Here is a 22,133-nt window from a genome sequence, read left to right on the forward strand (position 1 = left end):
TCCCAAGTAGCTAGGACTACAGGTGCCCGCCACCATACCTAGCTAATTTTTTGTATTTTTTTAGTAGAGACGGGGTTTCACCATATTAGCCAGGATGGTCTTGATCTCCTGACCTCGTGATCCACCTGCCTCAGCCTCCCAAAGTGGTGGGATTACAGGTGTGAGCCACCACGCCCAGCCAATTCACAGGTTTTATGCACACTCAAAGGGAGATTAACTACACAAGGATGTAACTTATTAGGAGTCACTCTAGGGTGGGCTGATAAAAAATGGTATTTTTGTTTGTTTGTTTTGTAACAAAAAAGCACCATCAGCATTCACATGTGCACATGTGCAGGAACACGCACACACACACACACAGACACGCAAAGCAGATCAGCTGTTCAATTAGAAAATCATCATAGCATAACAACGCCTGCAACTCCATCATAATCATGTTCTAAGGACAGGGCTGTAGAGTTCTATTTATCTGAGGAAGATTAACCACTACAGACCAAGCCAAGATACTCTGGAATGTCCATTGCCATTCTTCAAAAGGCTCTTTAGTTTTTCAATATTTCCCAAGCTATGATTAAACGTATTAACATCTTTTATATACATAGAAAAGAGATATTTAAACACCTCTGGTCTACACCTAAAATAAGAATGAAATGTTGGGGGGGTGGAGCCAAGATAGCCAAATAGGAACAGCTCCGGTCTACAGCTCCCAGCATAAGCGACGCAGAAGACCGGTGATTTCTGCATTTCCAACTGAGGTACCAGGTTCATTTCACTGGGGAGTGTCAGACAGTGGGTGCAGGACAGTGGGTGCAGTGCACCAAGCGTGAGCCGAAGCAGAGCAAGGCATTGCCTCACCCGGGAAACACAAGGGGTCAGGGAATTCCCTTTCCTAGTCAAAGAAAGGGGTGACAGACGGCACCTGGAAAAATCGGGTCACTCCCACCCTAATACTGCGCTTTTCCAACCATCTTAGCAAACGGCACACCAGGAGATTATATCCTGCGCCTGGCTCGGAGGGTCCTACACCCAAGGAGCCTCACTCATTGCTAGCACAACAGTCTGAGATCAAACTGCAAGGCGGCAGCGAGGCTGGGGGAGGGGCGCCCGCCATTGCCGAGACTTGAGTAGGTAAACAAAGTGGCTGGGAAGCTCGAACTGGGTGGAGCCCACTGCAGCTCAAGGGGGCATTCCTGGCTCTGTAGACTCCACCTCTGGGGGCAGGACATAGCTGAACAAAAGGCAGCAGAAACCTCTGCAGACTTAAATGTCCCTGTCTGACAGCTTTGAAGAGAGTAGTGGTTCTCCCAGCATGCAGCTGGAGATGTGAGAACAGACAGACTGCCTCCTCAAGTGGGTCCCTGACCCCCGAGTAGCCTAAGTGGGAGACACCCCCTAGTAGGGGCAGACTGACGCTTCACACGGCTGGGTACTACTCTGAGACAAAACTTCCAAAGGAACGATCAGGCAGCAACATTTGCTGTTCACCAATATCCGCTGCTCTGCAGCCTCCGCTGCTGAGACCCAGGCAAACAGGGTCTGGAATGGACCTCCAGCAAACTCCAACAGACCTGCAGCTGAGGGTCCTGACTGTTAGAAGGAAAACTAACAAACAGAAAGGACATCCACACCAAAACCCCATCTGTACATCATCATCATCAAAGACCAAAGGTAGATAAAAACCACAAAGACAGGGAAAAAACATAGCAGAAAAACTGGAAACGCTAAAAGTCAGAGCGCCTCTCCTTGTCCAAAGGAACGCAGCTCCTCACCAGCAACGGAACAAAGCTGGACGGAGAATAACTTTGACGAGTTGAGAGAAGAAGGCTTCAGATGCTCAAACTACTCCGAGCTAAAGGAGGAAGTTGGAACCCATGGCAAAGAAGTTAAAAACCTTGAAAAAAAATTAGACAAATGGCTAACTAGAATAACCAGTTCAGAGAAGTCCTAAAAGGACCTGAAGGAGCTGAAAACCAAGGCATGAGAACCACATGACGACTGCACAAGCCTCAGTAGCCGATGCGATCAACTGGAAGAAAGGGTATCAGTGATGGAAGACCAAATGAATGAAATGAAGCAAGAAGAGAAATTTAGAGAAAAAAGAATAAAAAGAAATGAACAAAGCCTCCAAGAAATATGGGACTATGTGAAAAGACCAAATCTACGTCTGCTTGGCGTACCTGAAAGTGACGGGGAGAATGGAACCAAGTTGGAAAACACTCTGCAGGATATTATTCAGGAGAACTTCCCCAGTCTAGCAAGGTAGGCCAATATTCAAATTCAGGAAATACAGAGAATGCCACAAAGATACTCCTCGAGAAGAGCAACTCCAAGACACATAATTGTCAGATTCACCAAAGTTGAAATGAAGGAAAAAATGTTAAGGGCAGCCAGAGAGAAAGGTCAGGTTACCCACAAAGGGAAGGCCATCAGAGTAACAGCTGATCTCTCGGCAGAAACTCTACAAGCCAGAAGAGAGTGGGGGCCAATATTCAACATTCTTAAAGAAAAGAATTTTCAATTCAGAATTTCATATCCACCCAAACTAAGCTTCATAAGTGAAGGAGAAATAAAATACTTTACAGACAAGCAAATGCTGAGAGATTTTGTCACCACCAGGCCTGCCCTAAAAGAGCTCCTGAAGGAAGCACTAAACATGGAAAGGAACAACCGGTACCAGCCACTGCAAAAACATGCCAAATTGTAAAGAACGTTGAGGCTAGGAAGAGACTGCATCAACTAACGAGCAAAATAACCAGCTAACATCATAATGACAGGATCAAATTCACACATAACAATATTAACCTTAAATGTAAATGGGCTAAATGCTCCAATTAAAAGACACAGACTGGCAAATTGGATAAAGAGTCAAGACCCATCAGTGTGCTGTATTCAGGAAACCCAACTCACATGCAGAGACACACATAGGCTCAAAATAAAGGGATGGAGGAAGATCTACCAAGCAAATGGAAAACAAAAAAAGGCAGGGGTTGCAATCCTAGTCTCTGATGAAACAGTCTTTAAACCAACAAAGATCAAAAGAGACAAAGAAGGCCATTACATAATGGTAAAGGGATCAATTCAACAAGAAGAGCTAACTATCCTAAATATATATGCACCCAATACAGGAGCACCCAGATTCATAAACCAAGTCCTGAGTGACCTACAAAGAGACTTAGACTCCCACACAATAATAATGGGAGACTTTAACACCCCACTGTCAACATTAGACAGATCAACGAGACAGAAAGTTAACAAGGATACCCAGGAATTGAACTCAGCTCTGCACCAAGTGGACCTAATAGACATCTACAGAACTCTCTGCCCCAAATCAACAGAATGTACATTCTTTTCAGGACCACACCACACGTATTCCAAAATTGACCACATAGTTGGAAGTAAAGCACTCCTCAGCAAATGTAAAAGAACAGAAATTATAACAAACTATCTCTCAGACCACAGTGCAATCAAACTACAACTCAGGATTAAGAATCTCACTCAAAACCGCTCAACTACATGGAAACTGAACAACCTGCTCCTGAATGACTACTGGGTACTTAACAAAATGAAGGCAGAAATAAAGATGTTCTTTGAAACCAACGAGAACAAAGACACAACATAACAGGATCTCCAGGACACATACAAAGCAGTGTGTAGAGGGAAATTTATAGCATTAAATGCCCACAAGAGGAAACAGGAAAGATCTAAAATTGACACCCTAACATCACAATTAAAAGAACTAGAGAAACAAGAGCAAACACATTCAAAAGCTAGCAGAAGGCAAGAAATAACTAAGATCAGAGCAGAACTGAAGGAAATAGAGACACAAAAAACCGTTCAAGAAATCAATGAATCCAGGAGCTGGTTTTTTGAAAAGTTCAACAAAGTTGATAGACTGCTAGCAAGACTAATAAAGAAGAAAAGAGAGAAGAACCAAATAGATGCGATAAGAAATGATAAAGGGCATATCACCACCAGTCCCACAGAAATACAAACTACCATCAGAGAATACTATAAACACCTCTACGCAAATAAACTAGAAAATCTAGAAGAAATGGATAAATTCCTCAACACATACACCCTCCCAAGACTAAACCAGGAAGAAGTTGAATCTCTGAATAAATCAATAACAGGCTCTGAAATTGAGGCAATATTTAATAGCTTACCAACCAAAAAAAGTCCAGGACCAGATGGATTTACAGTCGAATTCTACCAGAGGTACAAGGAGGAACTGGTACCATTCCTTCTGAAACTATTCCAATCAACAGAAAAAGAGGGAATCATCTCTAAGTCACTTTATGAGGCCGGCATCATCCTGATACCAAAGTCTGGCAGAGACACAACAACAAAAAAAGAGAATTTTAGACCAATACCCCTGATGAACATCAATGCAAAAATCCTCAATAAAATACTGGCAAACCGAATCCAGCAGCACATCAAAAAGCTTATCCACCGTGATCAAGTGGGCTTCATCCCTGGGATGCAAGGCGTGTTCAAGATACGCAAATCAATAAACGTAATCCAGCATATAAACAGAACCAATGACAGAAACGACATGATTATCTCAACAGATGCAGAAAAGGCCTTTGACAAAATTCAACAACTCTTCATGCTAAAAACTCTCAGTAAATTAGGTATTGATGGGACGTATCTCAAAATAATAAGAGCTATCTATTGCAAACCCACAGCTAATATCACACTGAATGGGCAAAAACTGGAAGCATTCCCTTTGAAAACGGGCACAAGGCAGGGATGCCCTCTCTCACCACTCCTATTCAACATAGTGTTGGAAGTTCTGGCCAGGGCAATCAGGCAGGAGAAGGAAATCAAGGGTATTCAATTAGGAAAAGAAGAAGTCAAATTGTCCTTGTTTGCAGATGACATGATTGTATATCTAGAAAGCCCCATCGTCTCAGCCCAAAATCCCCTTAAGCTGATAGGCAACTTCAGCAAAGTCTCAGGATACAAAATCAATGTACAAAAATCACAAGCATTCTTATACACCAGTAACAGACAAACAGAGAGCCAAATCATGAGTGAACTCCCATTCACAATTGCTTCAAAGAGAATAAAATACCTAGGAATCCAACTTACAAGGGATGTGAAGGACCTCTTCAAGGAGAACTACAAACCACTACTCAAGGAAATAAAAGAGGATACAAACAAATGGAAGAACATTCCATGCTCATGGGTAGGAAGAATCAATATCGTGAAAATGGCCGTACTGCCCAAGGTAATTTACAGATTCAATGCCATCCCCATCAAGCTACCAATGACTTTCTTCACAGAATTGGAAAAAACTACTTTAAAGTTCGTATGGAACCAAAAAAGAGCCCACATCGCCAAGTCAATCCTAAGCCAAAAGAACAAAGCTGGAGGCATCACACTACCTGACTTCAAACTATACTACAAGGCTACAGTAACCAAAACAGCATGGTACTGGTACCAAAACAGAGATATAGACCAATGGAACAGAACAGAGCCCTCAGAAATAATGCTGCATGTCTACAACTATCTGATCTTTGACAAACCTGAGAAAAACAAGCAATGGGGAAAGGATTCCCTATTTAATAAATGGTGCTGGGAAAACTGGCTAGCCATATGTAGAAAGCTGAAACTGGATCCCTTCCTTACACCTTATACAAAAATTAATTCAAGATGGATTAAAGACTTAAATGTTAGACCTAAAACCATAAAAACCCTAGAAGAAAACCTAGGCAATACCGTTCAGGACATAGGCATGGGCGAGGACTTCATGTCTAAAACACCAAAAGCAATGGCAACAAAAGCCAAGATTGACAAATGGGATCTAATTAAACTAAAAAGCTTCTGCACAGCAAAAGAAACTACCATCAGAGTGAACAGGCAACCTACAGAATGGGGAAAAATTTTTGCAATCTACTCATCTGATAAAAGGCTAATATCCAGAATCTACAATGAACTCAAACAAATTTACAAAAAAAAAACAAACCACCCCATCAAAAAGGGGGTGAAGGATATGAACAGACACTTCTCAAAAGAAGACATTTATGCAGCCAAAAGACACATGAAAAAATGCTCATCATCACTGGCCATCAGAGAAATGCAAATCAAAACCACAATGAGATACCATCTCACATCAGTTAAAATGGTGATCATTAAAAAGTCAGGGAACAACAGGTGCTGGAGAGGATGTGGAGAAATAGAAACACTTTTACACTGTTGGTGGGACTGTAAACTAGTTCAACCATTGTGGAAGTCAGTGTGGTGATTCCTCAGGGATCTAGAACTAAAAATACCATTTGACCCAGCCATCCCATTACTGGGTATATACCCAAAGGATTATAAATCATGCTGCTATAAAGACACGTGCACACGTATGTTTATTGTGGCACTATTCACAATAGCAAAGACTTGGAACCAACCCAAATGTCCAACAACAATAGACTGGATTAAGAAAATGTGGCACATATACACCATGGAATACTATGCAGCCATAAAAAATGATGAGTTCATGTCCTTTGTAGGGACATGGATGAAACTGGAAACCATCATTCTCAGCAAACTATCGCAAGGGCAAAAAACCAAACACCGCATGTTCTCACTCATAGATGGGAATTGAACAATGAGAACACATGGACACAGGAAGGGGAATATCACACACCGGGGCCTGTTGTGGGGTGGGGGGAGTGGGGAGGGATAGCATTAGGAGATATACCTAATGCTAAATGATAAATTAATGGGTGTAGCACACCAACATGGCACATGTATACATATGTAACAAACCTGCACCTTGTGCACATGTACCCTAAAACTTAAAGTATAATAAAAAAAAGAATGAAATGTTTAGAATTATATGGAAAAAAATAAGAATACGTTTGAATTATAAGAATCAAAAGAAGGAAAAATAAAATTTACCAAAATTATTGATGTATTTTGATTAACTACTTCTTTCAATGAGATATACAACTAAATATAGTTAGTAAAGGGCTAAAATACTAATATTGTAGATAAATTTTGGAAATTTTAATTAAACATAATTGGAAAAGTATTTTCCAAGTCCTAGATCTATTTATTCTGACAAAGTTTAGACATTGTGATTCAGTTATAATTTAGACATATACTACAAGGTAAATTGCATTTCTGTTAATACTATATTTTTCTAGGTATACAGCTTATAGATAAAAGGGAAAACATTTCAAAATTTAACTGAAACTTGTATATTATCTGAGTTTATATTAAAATCATGGGGTGTAATCTCTTACTTGTATCTTTACATTTTAAAAGATTTTTTTGAAGTTATATATGATTAGGTTGTACAGACATTCTGCAGAGTAGAAATTAAAATGTGCATACCATATAAGAGGGTCAGTCAGCAAGGATTGCTTTCTAAATTTTACATCCCAGACAGCCATCAGGCAGCCAGCAGAAAAATGCCTTTCATAGCCATGGAATCTCCAGTTTATATCTCTGACATTATGTTGAGATTCGACAGATGGAAGCCCAGCAGTAGACATGCAAAGTGGATGCCAAATGAGGCACGTATACATAGCGGAGTGGTGCCCCACCCAGGTGGTCACCTTCTCCTTTCCAGAACCTTTCACATGGCTCACTCCAAACTTGACTACGCTGTAGCGATATTGACATGTTCTTCAGTCATTGGTGAATGTCAGTGGGCTCTTGGCTCTCTGCATAAGAAACTTTAGCATGCTTTCTGTTCTGTACATATGTCCAAGTTGGCAGTCAGTTGGCATGGTTGCTGAAGTGTCTCTATCTGTCAGAAATTCTCCTCACCTTTGGGACAGAGATAGACAATATGAGTGTGTCAGCAAGAATGCAATCATTGGCTGAGAAAGGATGTCCTTGGAAATAAAAATTTTGCGATATTTTAGAAGCAATTTTTTAAGTTGTCTCTATCATTTAAATCAAGGATCTATTAATCTTCTCTAATACAGGACAAATCCAATTAAAACAGAAAAAAAATTATGGCAAGTTTAGCCAAGACTTCCATAATCTTTCATAGTTCATTATCATACCTTGAGCAATTGAGCCATGAGTAGAGATCAAGCTTATGGAGGACTAGAACAGATTTCTAACATAACATTATGCAAGGTATTAAAAACAAACTAATAGCCAATATTTTTAATAAATTAAAATTACATGAACAGTTTACAAGAAACAGAATTATGCAAGTACTCTAAATCAAGCTTGTCTAACCTGCGGCCCCAGATGGCTTTGAATGTGGCCCGATATGAATTTGTAAACTTTGTGAAAACATTATGAGTTTTTTTGTATTTTTTTTATTTAAGCTCATCAGCTGTCGTTAATGTTAGTGTATTTTATTTCAGATCTAACATTTTCTAGCTGTATGGCTGAAGACAATTCTTCTTCCAATGTGGCTCAGGGAAGCCAAAGATTGGACACCCCTGCCTAATGTTCACTAATAAGTTTCCAAATATTTTCAGCAGGATGTGTAAGTTTCTGCTCTCATATGCACATATGTCTATACTTCCCATTTATTCTCCTCATCACCCAGCTAATGGAAGACATCCAAATCATTTTTGCTTCAAATTTGTCAGGTAACCTGAAATAATTGGTTGAACTGGTTCCATTTTAAATGAACTTCTCTATTATCTTTTCATGTCCGTAATGTTATTTTTAATTGTTATATTCATTCATTCATCTATTCATACCAACAACTATTTACTGAACTCATGACCTCCTCCTGTTCAACACTTAAAGAAGTCCCTCCAACTATGCTCCCTAACTAATTGCATGAATCACTATCTGCTCACTAAAGACAAAAACTTGAGAAACATCCTTGACTTTTTCCTTTTACTCATGTCTCACATGCAATCAGTTCTTAGTCTTCTAATTCTATTTCCTAAATGTCACAGATCAGTCATCCTGTTTCCAAAGCCAACAGCAGTATTTTTTGCGATGTATTCAAATAACCGTGAATAGCACTGTGCAACCTAAACGTTGGGAAATATATCAATGTCATTCTCTTTTATGGTAGTAAGGACACATTTTTCACAAAAGGATAAATATTACCACTTTTAGTCATCCTTGGAAGAATAATTGTGAAATAGTATGAGTAGGGATTAGAGCAAATTTTGGAAAGAAATTTTTCCTCTTGCACAGGAGTGGAGGTGATGGACAATTGAGTCTCATTTTTAGATGTGGAAAAGTTGTTAAAATGCTCTTTAAAAAATTAAACTTATTATTTCACTAACACGCCTATATCAGGAATGGAAACCTTAAACTTTTGCTTTTCTTTTTTTTTTTTTTTTTTGGTGTTATTGATAGGATACAAACAGCAGACTAGAGATTGATAAGTCCCTATGCAGCCTGAATCCAGGACATTTCTGGTCTACTACAGGCCAAGGGGACTTACCTGAGTTCCAGTTCGATGGGTGAGTAAGCTGCCCAATGCCCTCCAAAAAACAATGAATAATATCTAGAACATTCTAGGGCAAAATAAAGAAAGAGAGGACTTGAGATAAGACTGGGCTTTATATTTATCTAGGCAAATACTGGCTGGGATCCTGACATCAGTCATCATTGGTTAAGTCCTATGTAGTTGCATTGGAAATTAGTGGCTACAAACATGGGATCTGGTGGTAGATTCAGCCCATGAGCTTGAATGTGGATCCTCCTGGGATCTTTACCAAATAATTTACCTTGTCTATGTCTTAGTATCCTCATATAAAAAGAGACATAATAATAGTAACACCCATCTTGTAATGGTGTGATGAGGTTTAAATGAGATAATACATATAAACATTTAGAACTCCATTGGCCGTGGAGTAAGTGAGAAATAAATGGATGATATATACTAACTCTGATTCCAATTCAGACCATATAGCTGAAAGTGCAATTTATACTGACTTCACTTCCACATTCTACCTGCCTCCAGGTTGCCCTCTCTAATCCATCCTCCACCATTGCTCACATAATTGCCAGAATGTTCCCTAAAACTAGAATTAATCATGTCATTTCCCCAGCCTCACTTTTTTTGGGAACTCTTCATAGCTTTCAGGTTAGATCAAAACTTCTCAAATTGAAATGTTAGTAGGGCGGCCATGATTTATCCTGGAAGGTTAAGAGTGAGAATTTGCACTTTTAATTACTTTGGACAGTAGGCATAACTCTGGCCTATCCCAGGCAAACAGAAACATGAATACAAAGTCCTTCTGGGGTCTGTTCTCCAACATCACCAGTCAGTTTCCTGGTCCTCTGCTGCAGCCACACAGACCCAACAACTGTCCTTGAACTATCATATTTTTCTGTGCCTTTGTACATATCGCTGTCTTTGCCTGATAACCATTACAACCCTCGCTGTCTCCTCCTCATTCATTCACAAAATTATATGTGTTCTTTTAAGCCATTGCCAAGTTTTGGAAATCTCCTTAGATTCATGAAATCTGAATCATTTATGTTTCTATGTGTAATGCAATCTGGGCTTTCTTTATCACTGTAGAAATAAAATGATAATAGTTGCCAGATACATAATGTCTTCAATGCCAATTACTCTGATATCAGGATGATTTTTTTATTTGTGTTTTCTCTAAACAACTCTGCAAAGTGTACTTATAATTTTTGAATTTTTAAAATTCAAAAGTAAGTGGTGGAGACAATGTTCAAGTTCAGAAAGATCTGTATCTAAGCACATCTTTTCGCCAAATTGGCCTCTCCTCTCATCAAAACAGTTATTACAAAGAATTGTGATAAGCTATTTATTACCTCTCTGCCTACATTATAGATTTCTTGAAGGTTAATATGATTCCTTATTCATTTTTGCTTTTAAATTTTCTGTACCTTAGTCCAGTGTTTGGCACATGATAAGACTGCTATAAGTGTTTGATGAATGAATACATCACTAAGTCTTGACCAATTTAATGACTGTGAAAAATAGCCAGTGTCTTTCAGTTCAAAGGCATATTTCCTGAGTTTTCTACCGTTGGACACATTTCTCCACCATGAATGGGGCTCTGGTTCTTATATCTCAGTTGACTACCTAATAAGGTCCTGAAATCCTAAAACCAGCACTGGGTTAAAGCATTTATAAAAAAATCAAGGTAATCTACACATAAGGGAAGGCACAAAAGGAGTACTTCATAGACGGATAGTGGATCAGGAAAACAAAACATTTACTATATTATGCATCAGGAATTTTAAATAAAGACTGCCTCCATTATTTTGTTTTAGAATTAACCAGAAATACTATTTTTCAACAACTTGCTGAGAGCATTAGCTAAATGAAAGTTTTGATAAGGTTAGGAAAAGGAAGAATGAGAGGTAATTTTGGAGCATAAGGGTACTGTGGAGGAGGCCAGGTCTTAATGGGATTTTGAAGCAGGGGACTTTGGATAGCTAGATGACAATATGGCGAGAGTGACAGTATGGTGGCTCTGAGATTCTGGTGATTTGGGGAAGGGAGGGTCAGCTCATGAAAGAAGGGCAGTGACACAGAAAAGAGTTTAGCCCTGGGAACACCCAAAGGCAAAACGAATCTGCTGTTTGACTCTCATATTCCTGTCGACTGCAGGCTGACTGCTGCAGGCACAGATGGAATACCTCATAAACACGATTCCTTGTACTACGGAAAGAAAAAGTGTCTGAGCATACTTTATGACATGAGCAGCTGAGCACGCAAACCTTTGGAAGGATCTGTGGAAATCAGTGACCTTTAATGCTTTGGATCTAAAGTGTTAAACTCTTACTATGCTATCCCAACACAATACAGAAATCCTCCCAGTTTTTATTTCTACTTTGGTTTTACTTGAATTACAGTGGGTGTGATTATGCAATATCCATAACATGGAGAGAAACTTAGACTATCAGAGCTAGAAGAGGACTTATGAATCCCCTGATTCAATGACCTCATTTTATAAATGAGAACATGGAAGCAAAGAGACGTTATATGATTTGCCTGAAGTTACTCAGCTAGATCGTAGTAAGCTAAGCTGGTCCAGGGTTCTGGTTTCTAGATTCAAGCTTCAGATTTTCTTTCCAGTAGTGCACAGTTCCAGTGACAATTATGTTATCAACTTACTGCTCTCTCTACATGGATAAATGTCTGATAAACAGTTGTTGCATATATGCATATATGTGTGTGTGTATATGTATATATGGAGACAGAGAGAGACAGAGAAAGAGAGAGAGAGACAGACTCTCACTATGTTGCTGGACTCCAACTGCTGGGTTCAAGCTATTCTTCTGTCTCATCTTCTCAAGTAGCTGGGATTACAGGAGAGTGCCATTATGCCTGGTTTGTTCATATATATTTGAATATTTTAGAGCTTCATATAGTTAGGGAAGTCAGGATATTTCTGATGAGAAGGGGTAGATGCTGCTATAGTTGATGTATAACATTGAAATATGAAGTATTGCTAAATTTATTACTAGTAGATGGAAGTATGGAGGACAATAGCAACTTATAGGAAAATGTACTTCAAGTAAGAGAAATTGCACAATGACACAATTGCCTCTTATATTACACTCCTTTTTTAAAAAAAAAAAAACTTGTTTCTCAATATGTAGTCTATAGGGCAACACTGTTGGCATTACTTAGGAGCTTGTTCTAAATACAGTTTCGAGTCTCATCCCTGACCTACTGGACAAGAATTTGCATTTGAAACAATCCTCAAGAGATTTATATGCACATCACATTTTTGGGAAGCACACTTCTAGAGCAATGACATTTTTTTTTCATTTTTCTCACCTTGAAATAAACCCTAGAAACCGATTTTCTTTTTAAAAGCACCTATGTCTGTATGAAAACTCAGATCAGGCTTTTATGAGGCTACAAGTACAAGAGAGTTAAGGTTAGGGTAAGAGACCTTTATGTTTTCTTCCAAAAATAAAAACTGTTGATCTGTAAAGGAACTAAAGTTGAAGCAAATATAAACTGGAATAAGATCAGGATTTTGGTCTTTTGTGGTTATTTTGGACACAATACCAAAACAGTTTCTTTGTTACAGGTGAGAGTAATTATTCCTCAGGGCCAGAACTCCTCAGTGAGGTGCCTCATGGCCCTGAGAGTGGGAATCATGTACCCTGGCCACCTTACTTGCCTCTTCCCAGTTCCAGCCTGTTATTCCTACACCACAGCATTTTTGTGGGAAGTGCAAGAGGAAGGTATTGGAAGGTGCCATTTATTCTTCATTTGTTCAACAACCACTCATTGCACATCCTTTATAGCAAAATAAATGAGACGTTGTCCCACAATGAGAACATCAGAGTTTGGATAGTTCAGAGGTGGCCTTCAGCAAATCAGTGCTGCAATAGGATCCTGAAACCAGAATTCTCTCTCACCTCTGCCAGTATTGGACACATGATCTTAAGCAATTCTCTTGGTCTTCTTTTGTCTTGATTTCCTCACGCTTTAACTGCGGGTGCTATGCAGGATAACCCTCAAGGTACTTTCCATCTTTAGAAGCTTATATTATTCTTAACTATGCTAGAAATGCTGAAAAAGTGTGGAATTTTGGAGTAGCCAGATCTAAGATAAAATCTTCAAATCACCACTGGGTGAGCTTGGGAAACTTATGTAGCCTATCCATAGCTCATTTCCCATCTGTAAAATGGAGTCATATTGCCAGCCTTGCAGGCTTGCATGCGACCGTCAAATGAAATCAAATGTGTAGCTGGCATCGTATCCATAGAAGGTATCAATAAATAGGAGCTATTATCAGGACATTTTTACAGGCTGAGGAAAGTCTCATGTCCTAGGAGAGGCATGGCAAATGGAAGGCTCAAGTTACTGTTTGTATTCTTCACCCGTGAAGGTGTCCATGAATTGAAATTAGCACTGTGTGTGAGCCTTATGGGATTCGAGTGTTGCTAAGGCAACCACTAATTTCCAAATCAGGGTAAACAGTTTCACAGAATGTACAGTTTCCTTTAACAAATTGGATTCCAGTGAAGGGCATACCTTTCCTTCCCCTGCTGCTCTGCACCCCAGTTAGGGTTGTGCACCTGCAGCTCTGTATGCCAGGGGCTAGTTTCATCTTCTGCCAACCACACTCTAAAAGTAACAGTCAGTAACAGAGATCCCTGAGGTCTGTCAGCTTTACCTGGTCTTTACCTTTTGTATGTTGTCAAGTTGGAGTCATTTTCTTGACTCACACGGTAGGGCACTGAAACAGCTCCTTGGCACATTTGTGTAATAGACTTCTAAGCAAAGAGGCCATGCGGTTCGCAGTCATGTCGTTCTGCCTTCCTTTCCCTGCCTCGCAACAATCCTTATTTCCCCTACTCACTCAGGAATTCCTGCAGAGAATGAACCTATTATTAAGCCAGCATTGCCTCTCTGCTACATTCTCGTGTTAAATTAGTCCTCTTTATTGTTGCAAATAATAGGCAACCACTTATATATCAATGAAAATTCACTGCACTGCTGTGGGATTATTTCAGCTCTCCATAAACTACACATCCTACCATTGTTTATGGGTAGCGATTTTAAGTCTCTCTTGCTTCTTTTTAAATCTTTTCTTGTGGGAGGTATGGCCAATCTTCCTCATGTACTTAGCATATTTTCTCCTTGAACCCCTCTCAACAATGGATACTGTAATAGTGGCATCTTTTTGCAATAATTCCTAGTGTTGGCTCCTGCTTTTGAATATTCCAGGAGCAAAGCATGGATACAATACTAAAAACACATAGAAGCATGCTAATTACCTTCTTTAGAATATTTATGATTTTTTTTTCTTTCTGGTCAAGTTCTGAAATCAGAAATAGCTTTACTAGCTTTTTCACAGCTACATTAGGAAAAGAGCTTGGTCATTCACTTTCCCTGAGGTTCCACCTTGTGCCAGGCACGACATTATGCCTCTTATGCATGCTATCTTCTTTAGAATTTAATATAACTCTGCAAAGTAGGTATTGGTTCTGTCCATTTTACTAATATGGAAACTGATTGGAATTTTTAAAGATTTAACATAAAAAAAATTTAATCTGGAAAACTCGTGCATCTCTGTGGTGCACCAACTCGTTCACTAAGCCAGACTTTTTCCCCATGCTACAAAAGGGCAAATACATGTATATCACACATAAAAGGGAGCATATACAATGTACATATTTACTGTAAAGAATAAATAGTAAAACAGACACCTATGTACTCACCACTCGCACAAGGAAAAGAATTTACCTTCCTACTGTGCTTGTCCTGGGCCTGGTGGCACTCAGATCCCTTGTTCTTTATCACAAGAGGGATGGCTCTTGCAGGTTACATTACCCCAGTTCACGTGTACCTGTGTTAGGTCGGTGTGATTCATGGCAGGAAACTGGAAGTCAAGGAGGAAGTGAGAAACTATGGTGTCTCCTTTCCTCATCCCATCTTGAGTAGCTTCCTTGACTGTAGCTGTGAGTTCTCCAAAGCTCCAGACAGGCCCATGTGGTTCTAGTCTGGACTCTGTTAAGATGACCTCCTCCCTTTTTCTCTTTGACCCAGAGATGATAGTGAATTTCTGCTTTTGCTAATTGCTGCATTACCTTACTCTATTTGGTTCCTTAGCTCTTCCATCACCTAAGTCAGTAATTCCTGATTAAATTGTCTGTGATGCAAATACTTGAAAGTTGCTTCTTTCTTTCATGTTTAGATCCTAACTAATAAATCTTAGAAGCCCTTGTATGCTTCTCCTTGATTACATCTCTTACTCAACCCCAGAAGCAACCATTTTTAATCTTAGCATTCTCTTGATTTTCTTTATTGGTTTTTACAATGTGTGTGTCCTTAAACACTGTATTTACTGTTGCCAGTTTTGCATTTTATATAAATGGAATCACGCACTGGTTTCTCTTCTGTGACTTGCTTTCTTTTTGCAACAATATGTTTTTGAAATTCATGCATATTGACATAGGCAGTGGTTTATTTATTGTCACTCCTATGTAGTATTCCACTGTATAAAATATCACAATTTATTTATGTGTTCTACTGTTGATGGCCTTTTGCCTGTTTCCAGTTTTCACTTTTATGGATATGCTACCATGAACACTTCAGTGTGTGTCTCCTGGTACATATGTGCAAAGAGTTTCTCTGGGACATACGCCTATGAACGTAGAGCTTCAGGGTTGCAGACCACATAGATGTTCAGGTTTACATGAAAATGCCAAATTCTTTCTCAAAGTAATTGTACCAATTTACAATCCCAACAGCAGTAAACCAGTGTTCCATTTATTCCAAATTTTAGCCTGCACTTGGTTTTATTAAGTGAGTATTAAAGATTTATATGTAGACAAATCTATAAAATATATTTAAATAAGTTATAAGGTACTCTTGTGTTGATACTATTTGTGTATTATGCAAGCAAATACAAACATTTCCACAGTTTCTATGTACGAAACTCTTGCTTTTTTGTAGATAAGACTCCCATAGCTCATTATGCTCAATCTTTTCATTTTATAGAGGTTAAGTGTTTTGTTAAAGGTGGCTAGTTAGAGTGTAAGAGGCTGAAAAAATTGTGGCTGTTTGTAGCTCATGTTTGAATGAGGCTTCAAGATGAAGCGAAAGAAAGAAGAGAGAGCAAATCATTCCAGAATGAGGTTCTAGACCACTTACTCCTAACTTGCTGAGGAGATGCCCCAAACAGGTTTTATAATTTTTAGCCCAACGCCTACTTGAGTAAATAAAGCATTGAGATTGAAAGGACTAAGAAAAATATTTCTTTGAAGAAATTTGTTGCATTCTCGTAGTATCCTCACCACCCATGGGAGAAGGAATAACGTGCTTTTCTCTCACCTTATGCTGAATCTGAGGCTTGTTAAGGGAACACCTTAAGAGCTTGACTTTGGTTGACTGCATATTTAGGCACATAAGATGGTGTCAGGTCCATTTCTAGAAAATCCTAAAGGCAAAGGCTGAGACTGGGCAGTTATACTGATGGGACAGTAAGGAGACCAGGCTTCCCTGGAAGCCACTTGTACTCTAAATGTTTGTCAAGTCAAAGGACCTACAGACTGCAATGGGCTTGAGAGATAGCTTTGTGCTAGAAAATTTGGCTGGAAGGACTGTAGGATCCAGAGAGTCTGAGCAGGGTGGGTTGCCAGAGGTTGAAGAGTGAGCTGTAAGCAACGCCGCAGAGGAGTCTTCACTGTGTCAGCTGAGCTACATTTGGATGTTCCCAGGGTGTGTGGATAAACATGGGCGTGGTGTCTTCCAGATATGTGCAAAGGAAGTCAAGGGAAAGATTCACTTTTGAATGCACAAGTTTAGAGAGCACCAACCCCAGATCACTGACATACCAGTAAGCCAGTAAAGTAAGACCTTTCTTGCTCTCTACCTGTCTTTCTCACTCCCTCTTCCCAGTCCCTACAGGACCTGAGTTATGAATGACAGGAAGAAGAAAAGAAGCACGTGGTGGGGAAATAGATAGAAAGCCTCACTCACCATGAGGTCCAGTGTTACAAATGCCAAAGCTGAGAGAGAGGACAACTTAAAATTCATAGGAATTTCTGAGTTTTGCTATTACCTGTACTGGACAACTTAATTACCTGAATGAAAATGTTTTGTGAATAAGAGTGACAGGAGAACATTTGAATGATGACAGAAATCATAGAAAAAAAGGCAGTTTGAATATAAACCGTTGCCTCTTCGCTATGTGAAATGCCAACTAAAAGTTCTATATATAAATATTTTTAAAGATCTAAACCCTTTGGGACAAAGACAATAGGAGAGGAGGCAATAGGAGATCCAGCAGCCAAAGTTTCCAAGCCTGTATGCCAGCAGGGCTACTGGTACCGACAAAGCAGAAGCAAGAAAGCTCAATCCTACAGATTGGGAAGGCCAATAATCTGTTTGATTTAATTAGAGACTTACTAAAAGGCTCAGAAGTTGGCTAACACTAGACCCTGTGGTGAAGGTGAAGGTGGGTAAAGCAGGATTATTAAATGTCTGTTTAAATAGCATTAGGCTGCTTAGGTAACCTCCAGATTGTTTGATGTCTGCCATAGCCCTATATATATCCCTCTATATTCCCAAATAATATACTTATATTCTCCTTTCTCACTTTTCACTTTCAGATATTATCTTCTAAGTCCCAGCTATTTACTTCCTCATACCATTTTCTATCCCTGCCAGTTTTACTGTCATTTTGGATGTTTAATATATGCTATTTACATTATTACGACTGTGTAAATGCCACTTACTACTGAGCCATTTAGGTTAGTTAATGATTTTTCCTAAAAATGTGTTTGTTTTCCATTGTATTAATACATTTTTCCTTTTAAAATATTGATTAATTGTATATAAACACACATACATGCACTCAGTGGAATAAAATGGTGAGTCATGAGGCTATTCAGTAGGATAAGAACACCCACATTCACAGGATAAACGCAAAACTTTAAGAAAAAACTGAGTCTTGATATCAGCAAAAGTGTCTAGAATTAGAACCACCAGGCAAGTTATATTGATTGGGGGGTTTGGTGTCACTTCTGTTCAATTAATTTAATATATTATATTCTGCATAAGGCACTTAGAACACAAGAATACTCATTTTTATATATGATTCATGCCTCGCCTGTAACATTATAGTGTTGACAGAGAGACAAATAACCAAAAGTCATATCACAATGTATTTGAAGAAGTGTTGTGGGGCTGATGATAAATCAGGGAAAGCTTCTCAGAGTTGTGACGCTTGTTAATGCTTATGAAACTGGTAGCAATTAACTAAAGGAAATTGAGGAGAGTGGAGTTTCAAACAAAGAGTAAATATTTACAGAGTTGTTTAGTATATTATGCTATAGAAAATATTGTTTAGTGTTGTCAAGGATGAATAGAGGGAGGGCAAATCTGGAAGGAGTTAGATCAGTTTGGAGCTATTACAATAGTCTAAGCAGGGAAGGATGAGGGGAGAAACGAATACTCTGTTTTGCAAGAGGAAGAAAACAAGAAACTGATTAGAGATTGCATTAGTCTGTTCTCAGGCTGCTAATAAAGAGATACCTGAGACTGGGAAGTTTATAAAAGAAAGAGGTTTGATGGACTCACAGTTCCATATGGCTGGGGAGGCCTCACAATCATAGCAGAAGGCAAAGGAGGAGCAAAGTCACATCTTATATGGCAGCAGGCAAGAGAGAGTGTGCAGGGAAACTGCCATTTATAAAACCATCAGATCTGGTGAGACTTATTCACTACCGTGAGAACAGTATGGGGGAAACTGCCCATGATTCAATTATCTCCACCTGGCCCTGCCCTTGGCACATGGGGATTATTACAATTCAAGGTGAGATTTGGGTGGGGACATAGCCAAACCATATCAGAGATCTAGTATAAAATTTGAATGAATAGGACAGTGTTATTACCTGCACACTGGGGATACAGAGGACTCGGTTACTTAGATGTTTTTGTTTGGGCTTATTAGATGAACAGTCACATTATTCACTGAGATATTCACACAGAAAGCTGATAGGTTTGGGTGGAAGATGATGAGTTTTAGATCTATTGAGTGTATTTTATCTATGGGACATACATATGAAGAGAATGATGAAGTAGGGTAACATTTTGAGATGTAAATGATGTTTAAATATTTTCTCCTGGAATCAGTAGATCTCCTAGTCCAAGCAGCTAGGATATTTCATCCTCACTGCCCCAAGAGAAGAGATGACCAACACAGAGCAGATAAAAAGAGTTAATTCTTAAGTTTGTTTCCATAAGCTTAAGCCCTGACACAAAGATTTTTTTAGAAATGCACCATGAAAAAAGATAAAATATTATTTTTCTGTAACTCTCTTCGCCTCCTTAGATTAGAGAACAGTTCTGTGGGTTTCAGAGAAGAAAGAAAGGGACCTCTCTCATTTAACTTGAGTCTGGAGATTTGGCAAATTATGATGTTCTCGTACAACAAGCAAGGGCAAGAACAGGAACAAGTCATCTTTTGCTGTGTCTAGGTAGACTGGCCACAGTGGGCTTCACAGATTTTCCCACAGCCATTAGTGGTTTGGGATCAAAAAAGGATTTTCCACATACCTTAGGATGTCTCCTACATGGATGAAAGAGAGCTGAACTTAATGCAGTCAGCAAAGAGGTTGCAGCACTGGTTTTTATGGATTGGTGAACAGAGTACCAACCAGGAACAGGGACATCTCAGCAAATGACAGAGTGAGTATGTAAACAGATTGATCTCCAACTCTCTCATGATCCCAGAACTTAAAAGCAAGTCTGGGGAGAGGGCAGATTGTTCCTTCAACTTACTAAAATTAAGCTTTAATTATCAAGTGAAATGGGTTCTTAAAATGGAAATAAAGTTCAATTATTGAAAAGTAAAGAAAACTTATTTTTTGAGCCTGTGATTTTGTGGCCTGGGATTCATACTTGCTGTATACAATGGGTGTTTGAATATGCTCTTCTGAGTTTCAAATGATTAAGCTCATCTGGAGGTATTGACTTGGAAGTCAACAATGTACAAGAATCAGATTACCTTGGTAACATGTGGAGCAAGAGAGAAAAAAGTTGAGGGTCAAATGTCTAAAGAACACCAAAATTCAAAAAGGTGGAAGAAGAGGGTTCCTTAAAGAATACCAAGGAAGCATTAATTTTTTAAGAAGGCCTATGTCTGAAGGTCTTACGTTGTTGCCTTTGTCCATTTCAATTAAAAAGAGTTAGCACCTATGTGTCTAGGTATTATAAGAAATATTATGTTTTGCTAAAACAAAATGTCTTTCCTGCCTTCTTTCATTCACACAATTAAGCTAAATGACTTCTGAAATTACTTGTTTAATATTAACTTCAACTCAGGCAGCAAGGAAAATTTGAGCATTGCTATGTATAAACAGTTTCATGAACTTCTATTAAAAAAAATCAGTGTCTATCTCCCTCAAACAAGGAACAAACACCAAAAACAATCTTCAAATAACATGCATTAGATTATGGGAAACTATGATTCCTCATAAACATCTGTATTAGAGAGTATCCTGAAAATTCAGAGGTTTAATAGTTTGGTAATTCTTGAGTCTTTATTAGAGTTTCAATTCCCTTCAAGTAAACCCATAGTAATTAATTTCCTCTGGCATGCATGCAGTATGCTGAAAGACTTTAGAGATGAAGGCTCTTATATAGGATGAAGCTGAAGAGGCTGCTGATGCTTTATGTGTCAGCCTTGGTAAAAACTGACGTTCATGTGTTTCTGTCAGTTGTCATCTGGGATGGATTTCAGTTGCCATTGTGAATATAAAAAGCTCACTATCCCATTACTCATTCCCATGAGTTATTTAGTCCTGTCTTTCTTTTTCTAAAGGTTAAACTCTTATCTTTCTGCTAAAAAGTTAGATAATTAACATTCTCACTTACAGTGCTTCCATAACATCTGTAGATTATGCACCATTAATCAAGTTCCTCTGCAGGCATGATTGACTTTTGCAAAGCAACTTGGGGAATAAATCCTTTCTCTTTAGTAATAACTTTGTTGTTATTATGGTTTTAGAAAAATCTCTTTCTGAGAAACTCAATTTAGAGTAACAGTCTCTAGCTACTTAAAATGGTTATCATAAAACCATGTAACAGAAATAAGAGCAAATGACATATTTTAAAACCTTTAAGAGTGCTGACATCTCTTTGCATTCAAAAACTTTAGAATTTGTGATTTCCAAAGCATTGCATATTTATAAAATCATTTGTATTGACATTTAAATTCTCCATTTTCAAATGACAGAAGCTAAAATTAAGGACATACACTTTATCAGCATTTTAACTTGAATTTACAATAGACTTGTAGGAAAAGATATATCAAAATCCAGATTTTTAACATTCTAGAATTTCTGTGCCTGAATTATTTGTCAAGAACACCTGCACAAGGCAAGTGCTGGACATTTATAGAAAATATGTCCTAGAAACGATTTGCTCATGAAAAAAATCTATTTTATATCTGTGATGTTTCCTTGACATTTTCTTTCTGCTGTAGGTTTCTCATAATGCTTCCTTGATCTGTCTGAGGAGATAAATTGTGAGAATTTTTTGGAAGCTTTAGAGATCTATTAAACATAGAAATGAAAACTTTTCTATCATAAGACCCTTTTTTCAATTTTCTTTCTCATGTTATTTTCTCCTTTCTTTTTACTTCCCCTATGTAGGTGGTAGAAAATATTTTTTGAAGAAAATAAACTAATATAAGGGTTTCTTTTGTTGTTAGATAACAGAAAACAAAAATGAATTAAGT

At 38.5% G+C, this 22,133-nt stretch overlaps 1 protein-coding gene across 2 annotated transcripts in view; it reads left to right on the plus strand.

The window, feature by feature from the left end:
* LOC129058510 (uncharacterized protein C9orf85-like) overlaps nucleotides 1-22,133 on the plus strand; it is an 81,700-nt gene that overhangs the window by 37,003 nt on the left and 22,564 nt on the right. The window contains exon 4 of one of the 2 annotated variants that reach the window (XR_008523656.1): nucleotides 8,325-8,506. The exons of the other annotated variant lie outside the window; for it this stretch is intronic. The gene's annotated coding sequence lies outside the window, so the exon portion shown is untranslated. Of the gene's footprint in view, nucleotides 1-8,324; nucleotides 8,507-22,133 lie in introns of those variants that run through there. 2 annotated transcript variants of the gene reach the window in all.

The sequence above is a fragment of the Pongo abelii genome, chromosome 2 (genome assembly GCF_028885655.2).
Source record: "Pongo abelii isolate AG06213 chromosome 2, NHGRI_mPonAbe1-v2.0_pri, whole genome shotgun sequence".
Classification (NCBI taxonomy): Eukaryota; Metazoa; Chordata; class Mammalia; order Primates; family Hominidae; genus Pongo; species Pongo abelii.